Raw genomic sequence first — 23,048 nt, 5'->3', positions numbered from 1 at the left:
GTTACGAGTTCCTCCACCGCCAGCAATTTCATGGCAGGCTCCCTGCCAGGAAAAGACTGGGAGTGGAGGAACAAAGAGGGCCCTATAGGACCATCATGCACCCCGCCATGGGGATGCATTCAGGGGGTCACAAAATGTGCCCCCCTGTCTGCTTGTAGCCCCAGTTCCAGCACGGCATGGACATCACCTTCCATGCTGTGCTGAAACATTTTTGTTGTTCCCATTGCTGCGCCTGTTTTCCTGGCACCGCCAGGGGAACTGCAAAAATACCGTCCGCCTGCATGAGAAAAACTTAGTAATCAGGTGGCGATCTTTGAGCGGCTTTGGTGCTGCCGTGACGGCAGAGAGCAGGGGCAACTGCGCCAAAGTCGTAATCAGGCCCTTAGTCTTAGGGGTCATTGAATGACCTCAGGAGGGGTTAGGCATTATATTCAAGTACTCCTTGAGTGTAGGGAACCCTAGTGGTTGGTCTTATGACTATATTATGTGGCCTGGAGAGTGTAGAGAAAGACTTGATCCCATGTTGGTGGTTATTTTGAATATTAATGCAGTATTGACAATTTAGTTGACAAACATTTACATGTTTATATTGTTTATTAATGTAGTTTAATTGAATTATTGATTGCTTTGGTTGTAATGATGGATGCTAACATGTCGGTACTGTTGGTAAAAATGTAGTGACCCCTTGATGAAGCCAACCAATAGAACTGCCTTATATATTCTTGCGATGATTGCTTGATGAAGCCAATAGGCCTGCCTAATATGAAATGACATCCCTGTATATTGTAATTCTGCATCTGATATAGGAGGGGGGATTTGTGATTATGGGTTCGGTGTCCACTAGGAGTCAGCTGTGATTTGAGGATGCCACCAAAGGTATTTCCATCTACTAGATGTTTATTTATAATGTAATGTGTTCAATATTATAATTTATTAATATTTTTTATTTAATGTATTTATTAGTAAGTAATAAATTGACTTTTCGTTTCTGCAAGAAAGAGCAGGTACTGGACAATAATTCCCACGGGACCAGAAAAGCAATTATAAAAAGTTGGGGTGAGTGTCTTTTGAAGCTGACTGTCCACACAGAGGTAGGTGTGTGGAGGGCCTGGCCACAGGCCTGGCCTTTATAGCCATCCCTGCACAACAAACCAGCCATGAGGGTTTTGTGTGCCGGGCCTGGGTTGACATAATTAGAAATACTACTAAAATCTTACTTGATGTTTGAAAAAAAAAAAGCTAGACTTTAACTAATCAAAATAAAAATTACAGTGACATTATAGTTAGGTATGGTAATATTGTTTTACTTTCCATAAAAAAACTCAGAAATTCACTGAAAAATACAAAGGTTAAGTTGAAGTTATAGTTCGGTCAAAATGTCAGTTAAAATGAAACATTTTAAACGCAAAAAACTACTGAAATGTACGAGTTATAGTTTACTAACCTAACTAGAACTCAAGCCTCCACCATGCACTGCTTATGACCTTACACATTCCATCACTCATGACATGTATTTTCTTTTATTGGCGATTTTGAAAAAAGAAAAACATCTTACATTTACAACAAAACAAGCCAGCATGGTGATACAGCAGCACAAGTAATATAGCAGTCATGGTCAATATATTTCGAAATACTGTTAACGACACTGAGTGACCCACTTATGCATCACTGCGAAAAAGGTATAGTTTCCACAACTTCAGGCATAAATCGTTGACATTTAAAACAACATTACCTTACATTCTATGGAGGGTGTATGATCTAAACGGTAGAGACAGGCCCATCTTGTGAACATTGGAAGTGCAAGATTGTATAGTAGCAAAAAAAACCACAGGAAATTCAACGGCTCATACCACAACTGATGCCTCCTCCGTGTGTGTAGCGCAGAAGACTCAAGCTGACCTTGAGCCCAGGTCAAAAAAGGTTCCCATATGTTACGAGGCCTCGAGGTTGGGGCATAAGTTCCCAAAACGTACTCAGTTGAGTGTGGCCGTATGTGACATCTGTTATCAAACCCTTGATTGAGGGCACCCCCTTCCTTCCCCAGAGTATTGCAACCTGCCTTTTCGCAAAAAGTAGGAGAAGCGCATGTAATTTACGATGCTTAGGTGGTGTGTCTTTAACATACCCTAGGAGGACCAAGGCTGGGGTCGGAACATCAGCTCTTCCAATGATTTGATTCACAGCTACAAAGATTTTGGACTAGTATTCAGCTTTCTGTGGGCAGTCACACGACACATGTAAAAATGAAGCCGGAGTGTACTTGCAGCGCCAGCAACTCGTCTTCCCTGAGCCTCATACGGTACAGACCCACAGGCGTCCTATAGTATCTATGCAAATATTTAAAGTGGATCAAGCGTAGCCTGTAGTTTGGGGAGAGATCAGTGAGTTGCCCGCAACAGAACTCCCACTGGGCCCCAGTCAGTGGAGTAGGGAGCTTGTTGTTCCAGCACTGGAGGGACTTGGGTTTCAACAACGGGGTTGTGTTTTGCATTTGAGTTTATATGCGTGTTATAGGTTTACGGGGAGAGGAAGATTTCAACACATTTTCCAGTGCAGGCAACAATGGAGGAGCCACAGGAAAGCCGTCCCAGAGTGCGCGGCATGCCGCACGCAGTTTGCGATATAAGAAGAGCTCTGAAAAGGGTACCGTCTGACCTACACCGGCCTCAGGAGGGGGCCTGAATATGTCCCCAGGATACAAGTCTGCAAATGTGTGGAGGTTCATGCCGTGTTCCAGAGTCTTACTGACCCCATCCCGAATACAGGGTAGCATGGTATACTGTGCCAGTGGGATGGAAGGCGTGTACAACAAAGGGATGTGAGCTCTTCTTTGCAGCTCTTCCCATGCCCACCGCTGAGTCCTGGCTGTATCTATGTCACCGCAGGGGCGCCGTGAAGCCTGATAACTCGCTACCTTGATTGGAACAGGGACTATCCCATCAATCTTGACCACCACATGGGGTTGATAGGGCGTCGGACGGACCCAATAGTGTAGAAATTGGGCCTGAGCGCATAGTGTGTATAGATGCATATCTGAAGCCCCCAAGCCCCGTGTCGTTACAGGAGTGTCAACCGGTCCCAGGAAATTCTGGCTTGACACCTTGAGGGTGTTAAGAAAATGTTGCATAATAGGGATTGCAATGTTAACAAATCGATATAAAAACTTTGGTAAAATAACTATTTTAGCTAATGCTATCTTCCCTGTCATTGACAGTGGCATTTTGGACCAAATTTTGACCTTCTCCTGAAAACAAGTGACAGCCCTCCCAAAATTCAGATTCCACACCTCTTGTGTGTCTCGACTTATCCACACACCCAAATATTTAACTGCCTCAGCTTCCCATCTTAAAGGGAACTCAGACGTCATCTGGGACGTGCCATCCGTCAGGGGAAACACCACCGACTTGGCCCAATTAACTGCGATACCAGCAAGGCTCCCAAATCGGATAAACTCTCTAAGGAACGGGTCTAAGTTTTTCTCTGTATTAACAATGTATAAAGTCACATCATCCGCATAAAGCGAAATGAGTAGGCTTCTGGTGCTAAAGCCAATGCCCCGAGCTGTGTGGTGTTGCCTGATGTGGGCAGCCAGGGGTTCCATTGCAATGGCAAAAAGCAAGGGAGAAAGCGGACACCCCTGCTTAGTACCACGCAATATTGGTAATGGATCTGGGAGTAGGCCTTTTACCCTGATCCGGGCAGCTGGCAAAGTGTATAACAGCCGGATGCGGTTGATGAAAAGCAGGCTGAACCCCATACGACTCAATTTGGCAAACAAATAAGACCACTAAAGCGTATCAAACGCCTTTGTGGCATCTGTAATGCAGCACTGAGAAAATGGTTCCCAAATTATGAGAAGTCGACCTCCCGGGGATGAACCCCAATTGGTCGGGAGTGCAACCATGGGAAGCAGAGGTTGTAGTCTATTTGCAATCAGCTTTGTGAGGATTTTAACATCCACATTATCAGCGATAGCGGCCTATAGGAATCTATTTCTGTTTCTGGCTTTCCGGGTTTCAGTAGAGTGATCATTTTTGCTTCTCTCATGGACTGAGGTAAGACACCCACCTTCAGAGCCTCCTCATAAACCGCCAATAGCCTAGGCAACAACTCCTCCATGTATGTCTTGAAATAGGGAAGTGGTCAGGCCATCTGGCCCGGGGCTTTTTATAACCTGAGCAACGTCCTCCACTGTAATGGGGAGAACCATATACGTTCTATGTTATGATTAAACCAGACTAATGCAATGGAATCCAGAAATTCTTGCATCCCCTCGGGCATGTTTGTTGGGTAGCAGTATAGAAGTTAGAATAAAAGACAGAGAAGGCATCCAAGAGTTCCGCCTGCCCCCTGATGGAGCTGCCTTGTGGGGTATGAAGTTCGTGAATGAACATGGCGGACCTAGAGGGGCGAATCATACCGGCGAGCATACGGCCAGGTCTATCACCCTCGCCGTACCTCCATGCCTCAGCGTATTTCCTAGGAACTTGACCTCGTGTTGGGCCTCTTTAGCAAAGTCCAACAATTTGGCTTTCAGGATGGTGGCGGTTTCGGGCTCGTTAGTGGAGTAAAGTTGGTTTTCAAGACCTTTTATCTGAGCTTCTAATGAAGCAATCACTCCTCTAATGGCCTTCAGTACACTTGCCTGTCTGGCAATGCACTGACCCCTTATAACAACCTCAAACCCTCCCACAGTGAGGCCTCAGTGTCTCTCGAACCTGCATTAAGGGTGAAATAATCAGTAATGTCCGAGCGTATTTCTTCTTTGAAGGCATCATCGAGCAAGGCATGTGGCGGAAGGCGCCAAGTGAAAGCACAGGGGCGAACCCGGGATTTGTAACCTCAACAGGCAGGGGGCATGGTCTGATAAGGAGCCTGCCAGATCTAAGACCTCCGAGGTCCAGGCAGCTACCAATCGGGACCAGGCACTGTGGTGGATAGAAATACACATACCCTCCCTAATAAAGGTATGTCTCCTCCGCCATATATCAATTAAATCACCATCAGATATTATAGCATGTAGGGTGGCACTAGCAGCCAAAATCGTACTGCAACCGGGCGCTTAGTCCAGATATCCCGAAAAAACTCTGGTGAGTCCACATTGGGGCTGTGTACTGCTACTATAACTAGTGAAACGCTACTCAGAATTCCATGTATAAGGAGAAATCTCCTTTCGGGATCTCCGTAGCTATTTCGCTCTCGCCAGTCCACTCCCCGCCTAATCAACACCGCCACCCCACGGGCGTAGTTGGAATAAATAGAGGAGTATACATTACCCCACCTGTTGTGTCGAAGCCTTTGTGATGGTGTGACATTTAAATGTGTTTCCTGCAATAGACATTCATCTATATTGTGCCTGGATAGATAGGCAAGTACTAGCCTAGCCTTCCTATTGTCATTCAGCCCTCTAATGTTCCATGTGAGAACATTTATTGTATTAGAGTGAAGTCTTGCATGATTAGCTCACAGATGTGATACGAGCAGTGGCAGCATGACGTCCCCCAATGGTAGTCCTGATAACCTGGCCCACAATGTGCAAACATACTGGCTGTGAACATTAGAATTTCCCCTACCCACCACCCTCCTCCCACTCCAACCCCCCAATCAGGTTGCAGGGTATCCACCCCAAACTGTAAAATCGAAGAACCACAAAGCAATACAGGGATATTTCCCATGAGGGTGTAGAAGCACTGGCATACTTCCCTGTTTGCACAGGGTGGCCGGGAGTACTGCAGAGAAGCTGTCAGCTAATATCTCCAATAGCAAGCCCTACAAGAAAACTCAGGTTATGGAACTTCAGGATTCACTACATCAAAATAAATATGTTTGCCCCAGCTAGTCCCTCGGCGGCACATTTTTATAACTAACAATCACTAAGATATCCAGGTCAGTCATTATCGCTAAGATGGTCCACTGGAGATCTCTCTGCTGCTCGGGTGTCCTTTGTTTTTTTCCCACCGACATGCTTGGCGAACTTCAAGGCAGATTTTGCATCTGTGAAATAATAGGCAGTACCATCATATGAAACCTTTAACTTGGTGGGATAGAGCAGGGAATAAGGGATCTGTGCCTGCATGAGGATACGCTTGGCAGAGAGGAATTCTCGACGCACCGCTTGAACAGCCGGAATGAAGTCGGGATAAAATGAAATGGTGTTGCCTTTAGGTGAAAGTTGACCTTTTTCCCTGGCCAAGTGCAAAATAAGATCCCTGTCCTGATAGTTCAACAACTTTGCCAGAATGGGCCTGGGTGTCACGCCAACAGGAGGTTTTGGCCCCAGAGATCTATGTACCCTCTCCACCATGAAGACAAATGAGGATCAAAGAGTCCTTGTAGTAGGTCAGTCACAAAAGTCTCCATCTTAGATAGGGAGGTCGTTTCAGGGATTCCGGTAATGCGAAGGTTATTTCCCCGTAACCTCTCCTCCAAATCGTCGTTTTTAGCCCTGATGATTCCCAGCAATTTATCCATATGCAACATTTTCCCTTTTGTTTCCACCTGGAATTCATGGAACTCAGTTTGCCGATTTTCCAGGACATCTAGTCGGGTCTTGTGTGCCCCCACTTGCGTCATGACAGAGTATAGTTGTGTAGTCAGGGTATCCAACTTTGTGTCTATATTACGCAGGCTGGAGCGCATCTCCAGCGTAAGGGTCCGCAGTTCTTCCCCATGGTCTTCCGCCTGCGTCTCATGTTGACCATCCCCCCTGTGCATCCGAGTCAGGCTCCGTATGTCATGTGGCACGCTTATTCTCAAAAGTACATTTTGGCTGCTTGGCATTCTGTTTGCCCATTTTGACAGCATCTGGGGAGCCGTGCAAAGAGCGGGGGCATCTACACTGTGGTTAGTCCAGCACTGCGATACACAACCTGACACGGAGAGATGAGTCCAACCCAAGATACCGGATCCCCTCGGGCCACCAATGTATCTCCACACCTCACACTGCTCCCCAGCCCGCCAGGGTCCTCCAAGGCTAGGGTATCACAAGCGCCCCTTATGAACCCAATCCAAGCCAAGCTTCTCCACAGCCAGCAGAGGGGCAGTGCGGTATATGTATCGACGAGGGCAAGGATCAAAGCTCCTAAGTACGCAATTGTCTGGGAGCGCCGCTCTTTGGCATCTACAGTTCACAGCACAATCAAGTTAGCCAACCAGTAGCATTGCCAGCTCGCGCGTCACCAGCTCATCCAATCGTCCGGCTGTTTGCAGGGGTGATCTTCCGTAGAGGCAGTGTGTACTCAGGGCCGCTGACAAAATGGCAGACTCACTGTGTAGGGTTTCTCCCGCCTCTCCAAGTGCCCCGCACTGGTGGACTCACCAACAGCGAGTCTGCAGCACCCGTGTAGTCAGTAGCTGTAGCAAGCGCGTCTCAAGCGTCCCATCAAACCCAGCTGCATCCAAGCTCCTGCTTCAGGTAACGCAGCCCCAAAATGGCGGCCACGACCTCCGGGACAGCACGTCCCGGTCCCTGCACACACGACCCCACAGCACCTGGGCACACCACAGCTCTCCGCACCTCAACAGGCTACGCTTATACCTTAAAGCCGCTGGGGCGATGCAGGCAGGGCTATCTATGCTTCACCTCTGGATCACGGCCCATGGCCCGATAGCTGTCACAGGCTCTATTTTCAGGGCAGTCCGGCCGCAGCTCGGCAGGAGGTTAGGATCGTCAGACCTCCGGTGGTCTAGCAGCCGATCGCACAACTCAATCCCAGAGCACACCTGAGCCGCCGGACCACCAGCACCAGGGTCCACAGAAGCTCCGTCACCCGAGGAGCGTTAAGAAGCGTCTCAGCAGCTCTCCATTTCAAGGATTATTAGAGGATTACGTCCCGGCCGGCGGAGCTCACTCACAGAGCGGCCATTCCGCAGTGCGGCAGACCACGCCCCCTCATGACATGTTTAATAATATTAATGATGACATCACTGATGACATCATTCATGAGAACACTGTTCATGGTGGGGGTGCCAGTGTAGTTATAGTTTGGTCATAGATGCCACAGGAAATGGAATTGTGTTTCTATAATAACCTCAGAATATCACTTTACTAATCTACAAAAACTATCTTTTAAAAAAATTAATTCCTTTTGGCTCCTTCATGCTAAGTCTTGTGCAGATCTGTCAAGCAGGAGCCAATAAAAAAAGGGGCATGAGTTTTTCAAGAGTATAATTTTCATTTCGAATTCCTATAGGAAATGTTCCTCTCTGTTACAGAAAAAAGCAGTTTAACAGAATTACATCAAATTTTGTTCGAACTTTGATTAGAAAAGCATGCTTTTTTAAAGTTGGTGTTAATCCATATAGCAGTATTTGAGAAATTATCATTTAAAGAGGAGTTAGGTTGGCCATGAAGGGATTAGCCCTTAGATAAATATTGGGGACTACGACTCCAAAAAATAAACATTAATAGCTGCTTCTGATTTGATGCAGGAAGTTTTATTCCTGTTCGCCATTTTGTTACTGCAATTACCAGAAAGATCTGATTGACTGGCTAAAACTTTGAAGAAAATGTTGCAGGTGCCATTACAGGACAAGGACACTCGGTCTCTGAGTTAGAATTTTTTTTTTTAACATTTTGAAGAGTACAGGCTGACCCCCACACCTGTGCAGGGGGTTTGAACGAGACTACCCAGTAGCCAATAAAAAAAAAAAAAAAATGGAAACAGTACTGCGTTACCACTACGGATCCCAGTGCAGACCCACGTGGAGTGCCATGGTACTACAGAGGTTGCCACAAGTGTACCGAGCTTCTATACTGTGGTATTGCGGTCTTATTCAGGCTTAATTATGGGGTACTGGTACAGCAGGACCTAGAGTAATTGAAAGTAGTGAGGGGTTGTGACACCATGGCGATGCGGTTTGTGACTGGCCCACATTTGAGGTTCTCGTCATAAGGGGGTTGGGCGCAGGGCTTGTTCAAAGGCAAGGCTTTACGGACAACTCTGAACTGGACTGGAAGGCCATGTGCAGCAGAGGGGTTGGTTGGTTTGTTAAGTTAGGCAGCCAACCTCAGGCTGCAACATGGCTAAAGGCTATGTGCAGGCAGTTGGTCAGTCACCCCATGGTTTGGGTGCAGGGGCCTTGGTGAGTGCCGTCTGCAGGTGTAATTTGGTTGATCACATGAGGGGTTGTTGGAAATTGCTCTTTGGGGGTTGTGCGTAGAGATTGGGCTGAAGAATGTGGGCTATGGAGGCGTTGGCTGCATGTGGAAGAGTGGTTACAATGGTTGATGTACTTTTTTGGGGGGGCAGGGCGGTGGGTGGTAATAAGGGTTCCTGGAAGGGAGCGACCAAGAACTGATAGGCTAAATGAGTATTTTACAAAGCAGAGGTAGTACCGCTGTTCCCAAACTTGTTGTTAAAATGTTCACCTGAAATCACATCTGTAACAGTGAGAATGGATTGTCTTGGAGAAGGTGAGTTGTGTTTAATGTGTGCTGTGGTAAAACTTGGTACATGCCTTTAAGATCCTGTTGCCTTCTGTTGTAAAATCACTCTATCCCTTCTGAAGATAACAGACTTGTCGAAGCATATGTTGGTGTGGTAGATGTACCCCATACTATAGTATCCGGGACATGTGAATGAATATTTTTTTTTTTTTTTTTGTGTAAGACATTTATTGCACATTGTCATAGAAAAAAGTACAAACATATCGCCTACAACCATATAAGGCCGGCTGTCCATGCTGCCAGGTTACATAATCAGAGGTTCGTTCATACACAGCCCTTCAGCCGACAACCGTGGGTCTGGCGGCGAGTTTCCTGTGGGAGGGTAGGCTCGTTATTTGACAATGCAACAGTATGGTATATATGCTTTCTCGGTCTTACGTTTTCATGTTTTACAGTAGGAACCCCTGGAACCTAGGGGGACAGTATAACATCAAAAAAACAAAAACCCCCTCTAAAACTTAAAGCACTGTGTCACAACATTCTCCCCCCCTCATTGCTCCGTAATGTATCACGTAAAGTTGCAGATGGCCTGTATTAGGTGTGTGCTCAGCTCGCATCATCATCAGAAACCACTGACACCAGATATTGTCTGAAAGGTTCCCAATAGTCTCTGGGACGGGACCCCGCAGGCAGTTCCTCCTCGTACGTGACTAAAGTGTCTCTGCAATAAGTCAAGTCCTCTAGCCAGTTTTTCACCTTTGGCTTCAGTTTACTATTCCAATGCACAGATACTCTCCTCTTCGCCATCAGTAAAGCGATCACACACAGTTTGCGTCGCCGCGCTCTCAATTGCGGCACCAACCCCAGTAGGCAGAGTTTTGCTGTACATTGTAATGTGGCCCCCAAGATAGTGTTGATGGTCTGCACCACCTGATCCCAGTATTGTGCTACCGCATCACATTGCCATGCCAAATGTATGAAATCTGCGTGTTCCTGCCCGCACCTAGTACAGTTGGAGTTATCTCTCAGGCCATATCTATGTAGTCTTTCAGGCGTATGATACATGTGATGCAAATATTTATAATGGATGAGCCTAAGATTCCCGTTCGGTGTCAGCATCCCCGTTAGCATGCAGGAAGCTTCCCATTCCTCTTCCGTGAGGGCATCCGCCAGCGCTGCGCTCCATTTCCCCCTGGCTCTTGCAGTGTTGCCCCCCATGGTAGTCTGCGCGCTGCGGTACAATCTAGACACCAAGTGAGACGCCGAGGGGGTGGTAAGCACGAGTTGTAATGGTGCGAGTGTCTGTGGTTCTGCTGGGAATGACTGATAGTGCTCTTTCACCGCCCTCTGCAATCTGTAATAGTTGAAACTGAACAACAGGGTTGGATTCTGGATATATGTCAGTTTGTCTAGTGTTATAAATTGCCCGTCCCTGTACAAATCGCCTAGGGTATCTATGCCAGCGCGCTTAAGAAGGTCCATTCCCACCTGTTCTTGTGTTACAGATATCGCCGGATGGTGGGCTAATGGGAGTGTTGGGGCGTAGAGTGGTGTGCAGTTCGCCATCCGGCTTAGTGTTCTCCATGCCTCGATCGTGGTGTTTACCGGATTAATGTCATGGTCATGCAACCTGGGCCGTTTGTGCGTTAGTATGCTCATCAGTGGGATGGGATCAGCATCCCCTTGTTCTACCGCAACGTGCGTCAGAAAGGGAAACTCGTGGAACCAATAATGCGCGAATTGCGCCTGCGCACACAGGTAGTACAGGTAAATGTCTGGTACCTTGAAACCCCCTTTAGCGTACGGCAGTGTCAGAGTCTGTAGTTCTAACCTGGCTTGTTTCCCCGCCCAGATCAAGGATAGCATGAGAGATTTTATATTACGGAACACCTCCGCTGGGGGCTTGATAGGTATGGTATTGAATAAATATAAGAATTTAGGCAGGAGCACCATTTTTACTATGGCGAGTCTATCTGCTAGTGATAGCGGTAGCCCAATCCATCTCTTGACCTTATCCTCTAGTGTTGATATGGTTCGCCCGTAGTTGGTGCGTATGACCAGCTCCGGGTCTCTGTGGAACCAAACGCCCAAGTATCTAGTTGGTTCGTCTTGCCATTCCAGAGGGTATCCACACTATGTGTGGGAGGGTATACTCAGACGTGAGTCCCTAGCTCATTGCACCATCAGGATTCAAGCAAGCCGGGCCGACGAGGCTGAAATGCCAGAAACCGGTCCCCGGTAGCTTGTCTCCTTCCCAGTATAAGAATTGGCTTGGTAGTTTGGTTTGCCCTGTTCCCATCATGCACTGGGACAGGAACAGACTAATTTGCATATAGCCAGGTTCTGAAGCTGGGATGGTGCAGTGAGCTAAAAAACGGTGATGGATCAAGCCCTGATCTCTTGACTGGGTAGGAGTATTCTGCATCATTCAGAAACTCTGTCCATCACCTTTTCCAAAATTCATTCCAGAGGGTAATCCAGCACAGCGGGCTGGGTACCATCCGTCAGCGGAAGTACGAGGGATTTGTCCCAATTGATACGGAGACCTGAGTATTGGCCGAATTTAATGTATTCCCGCAGTAGCGGGTTAAGATGCAACTCCGGATTTTTCACGTAAAGGACCATGTCATCAGCGTACAGAGCTATGTGTATGGGCCGTGTGGGGAGCTGAATTGCTGAATAGTGGTGGTGTTGTCGTATTTTACACGCCAATGGCTCCAGTATGAGGGCAAACAGCATTGGCGACAGAGGGAAGCCCTGTCTGGTGCCACGCCTGATGTCTATCGGGGCTGAAAGATGTTTGTTTACCCTTATGCGTGCTGTCAGGCTCGAGTACAGCATTGTGATCCAGCCAGTGAACAATGGTGGGAACCCCATTCGGAGTAGGACTGCAAGAAGAAATGGCCAGTCGATCGTATCGAACGCCTTGGCCGCATCCAGTAATACAGCAACTGCTTTTATGTGCGGAGCCAAATAGTGTGCTAGTGCAAATAAGGTGCGAGTGTTGTGGGTGGTCGACCTGTCTGGAATGAACCCTGCCTGGTCCGGTCTTATTAGCAGTGGCATGAGCGGTTTTAGTCTGTCCGCTAATATGCTCGCTAGTATTTTAGTGTCCACGTTCATTAGCGAGAGGGGGCGGTATGAATCACAGTGCTCTTCGTCCTTGCCCGGTTTCAGAAGAGCGATGATCAGCGCCTCTCTCATTGATGGCGGAAGAGTTTGGGCTTCGTGGGCGGCTTCATAGAGGTTCACTAAGTGTGGTGCTAGTATGTCTGCAAATGCCTTGTAGAATTCTATGACGAAACCGTCCGGCCCCGGAGCTTTACCGTTAGGGAGTCTTTTAATGGTATCCACAACCTCTTGTGCTGTGATAGGCCGTGCCAAATATTCCCTGTGACCATCTGCCAGCCAGGCGATCTCCACGTCAGCCATGTATGCCAGCAATTCCTCCTGTGGTATTGGTGTCCTTGCCTCATAGAGTGCCCCATATGTATCTCTAAACTCCTCCATGATTGTCTGAATGTCGTGTGCGCGTGTGCCGTCCTTAGTCCGTATCGCCGCTACATGCTGTGGTGTTCTGCCTGAGCATATCTTTTCCGCTAGGGCTCTGCCCGGCCGACCCCCTTCCCCATATCTCCTAGCCGTTGTCCTCTTGAAGATGTATTTTAACTCATCCTCAGCGAATTTATGGTACTCAGACAGTAATATCTGAATGTCGCTCAGTATCGCTGTGTCCCCAGTGCATGTGTATCGCTGCTCCAGCTCCTGAATCATCTCCTCCCTCCTTTGTAACTGGTGACGAATGTCTTTTAATATCCCCGAGGATGTGCTGATGCAGACGCCCCGTATTGTCGCTTTGGATGCTTCCCACAGGAGGCACGGGTCCTCCGTAGTGGGGGAATTTAGCTCAAAATAGTCCGTGATCGCCTTCATGACGGTGTCGACATAAAGCGGATCACGCAGGGCCTGTGCATTGAAACGCCAGGTGTACGGCGGTGGGACATAGTGTGGGATTCGCAACTGAAGGAGAACCGGGCCGTGATCTGACAGCGTTCTCGGGAGATGTGTGACCTTCTCTACCCAGGAAATAATGTCCTGCGTGCATAACCAATAGTCCAACCTAGACCAGCTCCTATTAGCCGCATTAATGTGTGTGGCTATCTGTACCCCCGGGTGTAGTATCCTCCACACGTCGCTTACATATAAATCAGACATTGCATCTAGTAACATATCCCTCGCCTTGGTATGCTGTTCCAGTGTGTGTAAAGCTCTATCAAGGCCGTCGTGAAGTGTAACATTAAAATCACCACCCCAGATGACGTTGTTCGCCTGTATGTCTGCTATTGTGTGCCACAACTTTTCAAAGAAGGCTGCATCATCCACGTTCGGGCCATAGACATTCACCAGTGCCACACGCTGCTGTCTCACCTCGCCCACCACTATGACATACCGTCCCTCCGTGTCGGTGTACGTGTCTGTAATTTTAAAGTGAGTCCCTTTCTTGATCAGTATACTTACACCTCGTGAGTATGACGAGTAGTTTGAGCCAGTGGCAGATTCAGCCCATTTGTTCCCCAGCCTGGAAGTGCTAGTGGGTGCCATGTGTGTTTCCTGTAGCAATGCCACATCTACCTTAAACCTGTCGAAGTACGCAAACATTTGCCTTATCTTTTTTGGAGTCCCCAGCCCCCTGACATTCCACGTTATAAAGTTTAGTGTGTCAGAGCGTGCCATTAACGTGAAGTAGGTGTAAGCCACATGTCGCGTGTGCGGTGTGGTCTCCTGCAAAAGAGTGTAAGTTGAACAATAGCCTTACAGGCAACAAAAGAGGTCGCAATGCTTCTCAGACACAGTGCATACATTTGAACCCTTCTCAACTTCCCCACCTCCCCTCCACCCACTTCAGCACCCAAACTTTGCCAAAGCCATCTCCCCCATAACTTCAGAACTGTGATAGAACTTGATTTGGGGTACACCCGCCTGGGGGTGTCGCCCGAAGCACACATCTCCATCCACATAGTGGATGTGGACAGGCGCAGTTGTCTACTATTTCTATGTCGAATTTTCCCCTTTTCCCCCCTCATCTCCCCGCATGGGACCTTGACGATCCTTCTAACCCCTATCTCCCCTCGAGGTTTCCAACATGTTCAGGCAGCGCTTCCCGCCCTCATATACACTGTCCCAAGTCCGCATAATGGCAGCGCAATTAGCTAAGTCCGCTGTCCATATACCCTGAGGTAATCACCACATGGACCACGTGCACGGGCCCATCTTCGAGAATCACCAAGTGTACTCACTGCGGTACTGCCAGGCACTGCCTCCGCTAAATGTTCGTCTGCAGCAACGTCCGCACCCTCAGAGAGTGCAAACTATAGTCCCGCGCCAAAGTTAGCGTCCGCTGCCCGCAGTCATCTTGTAATAAAGAAATCCAGTGTACCATGTAGGTCCGCCATTAGAGTTGTCAGTCGTTGTCGCTCATTCTGCCCGCATTCTCCCGGTCTTTACGGCGTTTGGAAAGTTTTTTGATATAGTCCTGTGCAGCTTGCACCATCGTGAGAACCCCCGGCTTGCCATCTGTTAGAATTTTAAGTTTTGCCGGGTATAACATCGCATATCCGATTTCCAGTTCTCGAAGCTTCTTTTTGACGGCAGCAAACTCCTTCCGTGCCTGCTGTACCGCCATGGTGTGGTCAGGGTGGAACTCCAGTGTGTTGCCCTGGTAGTTGATAGCGCCTTTTTCCCTTGCAAGCCTGAGTATAGTGTCCCTGTCTCTGTAGTTGAGTACTCGGGCTATGATCATGCGAGGCGTAGCCCCCGGTTTTGGGGTGGGGGCCAGAGAACGGCGCGCGCGTTCGATCAGGAAAACGTCCGAGAGGCTCCCAGCCCCAAAGATGTCCTTCAACATGTTTTCCACGTACGTTTCCATCTTGCCAGTGTTGGTGGACTCCGGCAGGCCCGAGATGCGTACGTTGTTGCGGCGGGACCTCGCTTCCTGGTCCTCCACCTTCGCTTACAGGGTTTCAAAGGTCTTTTCGATGGCACTGCACGCTTTTGTGGTATCCCTGGATTGATCTTCCACCGCGGAGATCCGTTGCTCTGCCTCCACCAGTCTCCCCTCGTGGTCTTCCAATTTCGCCGTCAGAGTATCCACCCTTGCCACAACATTATCCATTTTGTTATTCATATCCTGCAGGCTCTGTTGGATAGCCCGTAGCACCGTCTCCATGTTGGCGCCGTCTCCCAGTACCTGCTCTCCGTCGGCATCCAGAGCTGATCCAGGCTTCGTCGCCTGCTTCCTGGTCTCGAAGGGCAGTTTCGTCTGTTGTTTGTCGGGTTTCCCCATTTCACCAGGTGACGCAGTAGGGCTGACAATGTGTGGGCTCGTTGAGGCCGCTGGTTTGGTCGCCGTCCTTTTGCGCCGCTGCTGTGCACCGACCGCTCCCAGTGCGGTGGATCTATTCATGCAGTGGCTGGCGCGGGTGTGCCGAGTGTTGTTTTCGTCGTTGTAGAATCGCGCCGGCACTGGGGCACCCCCTGTCCGGTAAGCATGAGCCGGTGGGAGACGGTGGTCCTGCTTCGCGCCTTCTGGAGTGGCGCGCAGCAGCGTCACGGAGTCTCGTACAGTGCCCTGCTCGCTAGATTTCTCCCAGCCGCGGTACTCTCCTTTCCACCGCCGTTGCTTTGCAGTGTAGTATTCCTTCCCCAGGTCACACGCGGACTCTATGTAATGCGGTGCTGGCAGCGCCAGTCGCGGGTTCGCCGGTCGTGCGTTTCACCGCCGCCGCCATTTTGGCTGACCTGGAACGCAACTGCTCCTCAGCGGTAGCACCGTGTAGAACAAGCATCCTGCACCTGATCGGCGCCCACACTTAATCCTCGTTGGTGACTGGGTGGGTTCAGCTCAAGCTTGGAAGCATTTGGGGACGGCGGCGTTCATTTGCGCCCTCGGTGGCCGCGATCGAGAGCCGCCATTTTGGATAGCCCCGTAGCTGCTCCCGGTTTTTCGCCGATTTCTCTGTCATGCTTCTCTCCACAGAGCTGATACTTCCTCATCACGGAGTCAGGGCTTTCAGACGTCCATGCAGCTAATTTGATCGGTAGTTGGGGCAAGTTAGGGGCTGAGGGGAACGATTTTCCCGCACCCGTCCGGCGGAGCCGACTCAGCAGCCAGCCATTCCGCAGTGCGCCCTCTAGCGCCCCGACATGTGAATGAATATTACCTCATTGATGTGATTTTGGGACTTCATCAACTCTCCTAAAGTTTCTTTCATTTAAAATGAGAAAACTACCCAAATCCATTCCCCTCAATACACAATCATCACGCCAGGGAGCTCAACATTAGAAATGATATCAACCATAGGTAGAAAATGAAACCATTTCTCCCCTTTGTAGCCAATCCCTTACTTTCCACAATCAGAAAGCCTAGATTCTGGTCAATGCAGTAACGTTTTGCATACTCATAGGACCATAAGACAATGGATTGACCTACATTTCAAATGCGAACCATAATACTAGTATCCAGGAGTAAAACAAAGACCCTTCCACAGAACGACATTGGTAGAGATACAAAATCCTAGCGCCTGAGTGGGTGATGTTAGTGACGTAGAACAGTCGGTTAGGTAACAATTATCTGTCATTTCATTTCATAATTGTATTTGGAAAGCAGGGACTGCCACCTGCGGATTTTGCTGTTATTGGTTTAAAGTGTTTAGCAGAACAAGTCCTCTAACAATCACTGAAATACTCCAACTGGTCTATGGAGCAGACTGTGCTTGGTGAACTTTTTATCTGGAGGCAAGCTGCTAACTTGATCTTATTTGGTCGCCTAGGAAACTGGTGTACAGCACTGTAAAGGGTTCATTGATGCCTGAATATGAAACATTCACTGCAGTTTAGTAAGTGGTTTTCTATGAATCTAGATTGAAACTGAAAAGCTTTCTTTAACTACATTCTGGTGATCAAGGTTGAAAAAGTTAAATGAATGTACTATAAAGTGTGGAAAAAAGGCCTCCATTGACTGGAAACATGGAAATAAAAATGACAACACACCGGAGTCAACCCAAAAAGCACTCTTGTACAACTGCCTGAAACCTTTTGAAACAGTAACCTAACCTGTGAGCTGAAGGGTGAGCAGCATGTAGTGAAGGTGTTGTATTATCCTTTTGATTACGCTAAATTTACTCCTTGTCTTACCTACTGAATCCAATACGGATGGTCTTTTATTTGCCTGCTAAAAGTGGTTGAGGGGAGCAAAACAATTCAAGGCTATACTTACAAATAGTCATGGGTTAAAGTACCACAGACTCTGGACTTCATTTGAAGGGTTTATTATAAGGCCAAAAATAATTGAATATAAACACACCTTGATATCAGAGTATATATATACATAAAAATCAACACAGAGCGGAGTCTACGAATATAATTCATTTGTCATAAAAGGCATTATGTGATTAACTTCAAAATCAAGATGCAACACGGAATGGAAGCTGAATCCAATTCTCTTTTCATTGAGAAGAAAACAAAAGTTATCTTTCCCTACTCTGCTCTCAATGAGGATCCTGCCTATCTCCCTTGTATCATACCCCAAAGGTGTCAGCACATGTTGACTTTCTAAGAAGTACTCATATCAAATGGGTCTGATAGCTTAAGGCTATGGAGCTCGCTCTAAGATGCTCTTTCTCCTCCGAAAAATGCAGAAGTCTCTCTAATCTATCCCTGTGCACCATTCAAAAAGACAATGTTCAGCCCCCAATACACCACAGAATAAACTTTTCAATTGCCACATTTCTGTACTTTTCCACAGGAGCCGTGTTGTTCAGCTTCTTTCCAGTGGCCTTGGTTCCCAGATCAGCCAGATACGAAAGGCGTCCTCCCTTTTCGCCTTCTAGTCTTCTTCAGAGACACTCTGGGTATCTCCTTAAATCTAAGAATAATGATGTTGAATTCCTGCACCTGCAGTAGGATGAGAACATGTGATCTTCGAATACAAAAAGGAGTAATTTAATTATTTCTTGCACAACCAAGGAGAACTGAACTCGCAGTGTTGGGCTACAGTGCAGGCAACTTAAACAATAGACAGTTAAATTGTATGACTATAATTTCATCCTGCACATTATGCATACAGGAATTATAGACTTTTCTAATACATACAAATACTACTGAAATGTGCATACAACAATTTAATGCTTATATGATTTGAATACATGCATTTAATAGCCATGAAACACTGCAAATGATAAAATATATGTGAGTGCATTTGAACCATGAGTATGATGCACACATACAATTTAGAGTTCTGTAACCGCACTATCACTGTCATAGCATAAAAGTACAAGAAGTGTTGGTTTTAATAACACAGTAGTGATTGTATGTACTTAGTAATAGGAGGATGTCTTTAAGGACAGTTATCGCTGTAAAAAGTGCAGATCAAGTAAGGTTATACTACAGATTGCGAGGATTTAAGGAAAGGAGGAAATTGTTAAACTGTAAACACACCAAGAGGCTTAACGTGTTGCGGTATGCGCGATGACTGGAGTTAGTCACCAAGAAAAACCACAGGTAAACTTAAGTAACTTGCCCCTCCTTTCTAAAACATCCATCTGAAACCTCCACACCTAACTGTGTACACCAATACATGCATTAAGGCGTTAAATAGTGCATTCGAAAAGGATACCATTTTTTTGCGTCGCCAGGAAGGCAACTCCAAAATGTAGCATCTGGAGACATGTTCACATTTCTCTCTTACATCCTGAGAAACAAATTGGAACTCAATTCAAGTGGATGCCCATAAAACCTCCCTGAAAAGTAGGCTGCAGCTGAGTATTCAAAAACTGTGAAAATCACCTATAGAAAGTTGACCAAAAACACACTTTAAACCTGTGTCATCCACTGCATGACTTCATGACACAATTTCCACATCTCAGTAACTAAAAACAGGAGTTTGAACCAGGAAAATGTATGTGGAACACACTGCCAGTGCCCACTGAATCATGCACTGTAATACCTAAAAAATACTGAAAATCAGTTTTCACTGACCAATTTTGAAACTCCTTTCTCTCCAACAATCTCATAACATTCCTTATGGGCACATCTTTTTTCTTGTGGAATATTTTTATTAAGCTTCGTACATGGATAGACAATATGACATACCCATCCCAACTGTAAGAGGCATGTATTAGAGCATTTATTCAATAACAACCAATCCCCCAATATTAGTCCCAAGCCGGACTGCATCCCCCGGCGGGACATTACATGCTGTCATCCCATCCCATCCCTTGCTTCCATCTCTTTTGGAGCCTCTCACATTCCTTTGTCTTGCTACATTCTACCTCTCCCGTACCTTTTTCATGTCACATCTCTTGCGGACACATTTTGTCAAATTTCATGGACAGCCCCTTGCTTGAAACACCAACATCTCTGTTAGAATACACAAGTCTATACCTTCTACCCATTCTCACAGGTTCGGTAGCAGCTTCGTTTAGCGGTCAAGGGATTGTTATCCGATATCCGTAGGCATATCAATTGCAGGGTGAGTATCACCATAAGATCTAGCACCTTCAAGAGTCTGCCACCTACCAGTACCCTCCAGCCCTCCCAAATCATCAGGGTACCCCTCACCCGGGGATCCCTCAGACAGTGGGCATTGGCAGTCCTCTATGGCCTTTTAACTTCCGCAGGTGGCTTAAGTGATTCTAGTCTCATAAAGGGGTCTCCAATGTCAATTTGCCCTGCCATCCCACGGCTCAGGTTGCCTGTTTTCATGTTTTCACACCTGGTGCCTTTGGCAGTGGCAGAGCGGCCAGCACACTCCCTTCATATAATCTCTGGATGTAGAATTACACCTACCATGAGTGCTGCTATCTCTAACTCTGAACAGGAGGCCCCAGTGTTGTTTGTCCTTGCACACTTGTCAGCAGTGTCGCTACTAATCCTCCGGTGAAATTAACTGAGTAACTTATGCACAATGCTCTGCTCAGACACGTCTGCCTACTCAGCCTGTATGTCCCCATGTCTCCATAAATGAAAGAAAAGAGTAAATGAATGTCACCATATCAAGTGTGTAACTAAATTATTAGTAACACATGAATGCAACCCAGCTGATCTGAAATGACTGTGAATCCATTGACACTGCACAGCACACATGATTACCAATGCTAAATCTGCTACCAAGTAGTGTGTATATCTGTATTGTACACACCTAGAACTTGGAATTTACTAATACATATGGATCTTCTACACCACTTTGGCTTCAAGTTATTGGGAGATACTACGTCCATCCCTCATATCAACATGAAGCATATCAGTGCAGCAAATGATCAGGCCTTTGCACTTCATGTAGCGGATGTCTCCCAAAGTCTTTCAAATGACTTAAACACAGCAGGGATAGTTCACTATGTCAACATCTAACCCCTTTGTCCTTCCCAGCCTGAATCACCAAATAATATCGATGTACAAACCACACTCACAATAATAACATTCTGCTCTATGTCTGAACAGGTCGATCTGGCAGTACATTTGGCACACTGAGGACACTGCACAGACACCAACTCCTCCTCCCTGGATCAAGCCTCCAGTGATACAGAATCTCCTGAACCTATGGAAATGGAGGACCAACCATGTTCTATCTGGACAGCCTGGACAGATGGAAACAGGAATTCTCATTGTGCCCATAACTATACAACCCACCTCATTTGTAGCCCTGGGCAAAGAACTACGCTCCGTTCGCGGAGTTTGCGGAGTTTCGGCAACTCCGCGCTCCGCGGAGAACGCAAAGTTGTCGAATACTCCGCAAACTGCTGCGTAGCGTAGTTCTCACGCGCTCAATAGCATTTTCGCGTGCGCGAGGATGCTTGTCGGTAAGATCGAGTTGCCGAACACGCAGAAACTGCAATCTGGCACAGAATAACTTGCGAACACATTAGTAGTGACCGGAAATAAGGGGACGCGAGCGGGCGGGACAAACCTCAAGGGTAACTTCGCGCGCTACACATCCCGAGCATGCAGGCAATCAATCAATCAATCAATCAGGATATTTGTATAGCGCGCTACTCACCCAGAGGGTCTCAAGGCGCTTGGGGGAGGGGGGTCCGCTACTGCTCGAACAGCCATGTCTTGAGTTGCTTCCTGAAGCAGAGGTGGTCTTGGGTCAGGCGGAGGTGGATGGGGAGGGAGTTCCAAGTCTTGGCTGCCAGGTAGGAGAAGGATCTTCCTCCCATGGTGGATCTTCGGATGCGTGGCGCGGCGGCGAGGGCGTGGCTGGTCGATCGTAGCTGGCGGGTGGGAGTGTAGAAGGTCAGGCGGTTGTTGAGGTACCTGGGGCACAGGTCGTGGAGGGCCTTGTGTGCGTGGGTGAGGAGTTGGAACGTGATTCTCTTGCTGACGGGGAGCCAGTGAAGGTCTCTCAGGTGTCCGGAGATGTGGCTGTGTCGGGGTATGTCCAGGATGAGTCGTGCGGAGGCATTCTGGATGTGTTAGAGTCTTTTCTGGAGTTTGGCTGTGGTTCCGGTATAGAGGGTGTTTCCGTAGTCCAGTCGGCTGGTGACGAGTGCCTGTGTGACCGTCTTCCTGGTTTCGGTGGCGAGCCATCGGAAGATCTTTCGGAGCATGCGTAGGATGTTGAAGCATGATGATGAGACGGCGTTGACTTGTCTGGTCATCGAGAGGGAGGAGTCCAGGATGAAGCCCAGGTTCCGTGCGTGGTCCGTTGGTTTGGGTGCGCTGCCCAGGGCAGGGGGCCACCAGGAGTCGTCCCAGGCGGAGGGTGATGATCCAAGGATGAGGACTTCCGTCTTGTCTGAGTTCAGTTTCAGGCGGCTGTTCCTCATCCACTCGACTACGTCTTTCATCCCTTCGTGTAGGTTGGTTCTGGCGGTTCCTGGGTCGTTGGTGAGGGAGAGGATCAGCTGGGTGTCGTCGGCGTAGGAGATGATGTTGAGGTTGTGTTGGCGTAAGATGGCTGCAAGGGGGCTCATGTAGACGTTGAAGAGGGTGGGGCTGAGTGATGATCCTTGTGGTACGCCGCATATGACTTCGGTGGCCTTGGATCTGTATGGGGGGAGGCAGACTCTCTGGGTTCTTCCGGTGAGGAACGTGATGATCCACTCCAGTGCCTTCTCTTGGATTCCGATGTTGCTGAGGCGCTGCACTAGGGTGCGGTGGCAGACCGTATTGAATGCTGCGGAGAGGTCCAGGAGGATGAGGGCCGCTGTTTCCCAGTTGTCGAGCAGGGCTCGGATGTCGTCAGTGGCTGCGATGAGGGCGCTGTGGTTGGCGTGGAAGCCGGACTGCGAGTGGTCGAGGCTGGTTGGGTGAGCGCAATTGGTGATCCACTGTGTGAGGTTGTTGGCTGCTTGGTTGGGGTCCGTTGAGCTGGCGGCAGGGTTCTGGCTCAGTGAAGTGGTGAGCTGGTCGGTGGTGATCTTGTTCCAGTTCCTGTGTGGAAACTGTTGCGGGTGGTGGTGAGTCGTGGTCTTTCTGAAGCTGAAGTGGACACAGCTGTGGTCTGTCCAGTGGAGTCCGGTGGAGTGGCTGAAGGAGATGTACTTGCTGGAGGAGAAGACTGGGTCAAGCGTGTGTCCGGCGTAGTGGGTGGGGGTGTTCACCAGTTGCATGAGTCCGAGGTTGGCGAGGTTGTCCAGCAGGGTGGTGGTGGTGTTGTCGT

The sequence above is a fragment of the Lissotriton vulgaris genome, chromosome 7 (genome assembly GCF_964263255.1).
Source record: "Lissotriton vulgaris chromosome 7, aLisVul1.2, whole genome shotgun sequence".
In the NCBI taxonomy this organism is placed as follows: Eukaryota; Metazoa; Chordata; class Amphibia; order Caudata; family Salamandridae; genus Lissotriton; species Lissotriton vulgaris.
This window is presented reverse-complemented; position numbering follows the sequence as displayed.